The 1,831-nt window shown below is 33.9% G+C and overlaps 1 protein-coding gene across 3 annotated transcripts in view; it reads right to left on the bottom strand.

Moving 5' to 3' along the window:
• Positions 1-1,165, bottom strand: part of LOC135197947 (uncharacterized) — a 189,025-nt gene extending 187,860 nt beyond the window's left edge. For all 3 annotated transcript variants that reach the window (XM_064225239.1, XM_064225238.1, XM_064225241.1), the window contains exon 1: positions 722-1,165. The gene's annotated coding sequence lies outside the window, so the exon portion shown is untranslated. The remainder of the gene's footprint in view (positions 1-721) is intronic.
• Between the last annotated feature and the right edge of the window lie 666 nt (positions 1,166-1,831).

Genomic DNA, 1,831 nt, shown 5'->3' with positions numbered 1-1,831 from the left:
GCAGAAGTTGTATTTATAGAAGAGATACGGGAAGATTACTCTTAGGGAGAACACAAGGAAAACCGAGCGATAGTCATAAGTATTTTTACCCTCGTTAATGTAAAGATCATGTGTATAACACAACACCCCGTGATGTATATTATCCGTCAGTAAATATATATATATCTATATATAGTATATATATATATATATATATATATATATAATATATATGGTGGATAAAATACGTACATATACTCTCACTGTTTACTTGACACATCGCATATCGTGCATCGTAGTGACATCCTTCTTCCAATGGAGGTTATACACACACACACACACACACACCACACACACACACACACACATATATATATATATATATATATATATATATATATATATATATATATATATATATATATAATACTATAAATCAGGTTAACTCTCGAAAAAAAAAACACTAAGAGTATGTATATATTTGTTTTCAAAAATTTTCTCGAAAATGAATAGCAAATGAAAGGAGTACTCGTAGCATTACCATAAAGTTCTATCTAAAGTTCGCTGGGTACGTACCCCACGCTGTCTACTCTGCCCGGAATGCCCCTGAACCAGAGACACATAAGTAAATATAAATAATGAATAAACCCATTGAAATGCTTTGTCATTGCCTCATAGTAATCTCCAGTATTGATTGTATTTTTTTTCTTTCGTACCACGAAGCATCAGCAAAGTGACTTACCTGTTCTGTGTAAAGGTATCCAGGTAACACGGGAAGAACTTATTCAGCAACCTTGTTTTTAATCCAAACGGTAGGCCTAAGCCCGGTAGGAATTAAATGTTTTATTTCTCTCTCTCTCCCTCTGACTGTTCGTTTTGCTAACTAAATTTCAGCCGAGTACGTGGCCTTTTGTTTTTGAATAGTTCTAACACTCATAAACTCACTCTGGAGGTCTTTTTCACTCATAAAATCCACTATGGTTAATCCACAACACTCAAAGACATCGGGTTTAGCAAGTCTTGGCTGTCGTAGGCCTACGTGGTCTTTGACCGTAAGTGTAAGGGACCAAACATGAGAAAAATCATATGGTTCAGTGACGGGGGTGGGAGGGAGATAGAAAAAGAGGCAACTGAGCGAAATCTGACAGACCTCCGCTCAACACCGCGTCTCACAAGTTACTGAGGAACTGAGTCTGCTCTGCAAGTTGCCGCTTTGGTGCTGCTGCTGCGCCGATAGTCTCTCTCTCTTGGTCGCAATTTACATCGCGCGACAGTAAGAATGATAAATAATAATGATAATAAGAGCGTCTTGCTATAAAACTGCTGTCGTTTATGTGAAATATGATCCCTCCTGAATAATTAGCAGTTTCCAGAGTTATAACTTTAATTTTTACATATATAATTTGCATTGCAAAGTGCCTAAATATTTTCTTGGGTGATTGTTATACTCTCATTTTCCTTAATTGGTGAAAATATTTTTACAATTGCTAATACCACAAGTTTTAAATTTGCCGCAGACATTACATGCTTTTATATATTATTCTGTGTATTTGTACAAATAGTTATATGCATTTTAACATAATTATGTGTAAGAGATCGAACATTATTGTTAAACCTCTGGGCGTTGTATACGCCAGATTTTTAAAAAAATAAGTTACTGAAACTAGAACAGGATGTTTTACTTTGACAAATTAAGTCTAGAAATGTGTTTCAACTAATATTTAAAAAAGAAAAGTAAAAATAAAAACTATATGAACAATACCTAAAATCTAAACGTCACATACGTTTATTAGAGTGAGTCAGAAATTCAAGTATGTAGTATCAAGATTAGTATATATATATATATATATAT

Source organism: Macrobrachium nipponense, chromosome 21, assembly GCF_015104395.2.
Source record: "Macrobrachium nipponense isolate FS-2020 chromosome 21, ASM1510439v2, whole genome shotgun sequence".
NCBI lineage: Eukaryota > Metazoa > Arthropoda > Malacostraca > Decapoda > Palaemonidae > Macrobrachium > Macrobrachium nipponense.
The sequence above is the reverse complement of the archived record's forward strand: the minus strand, read 5'-3'. Positions and strand labels throughout refer to the sequence as shown.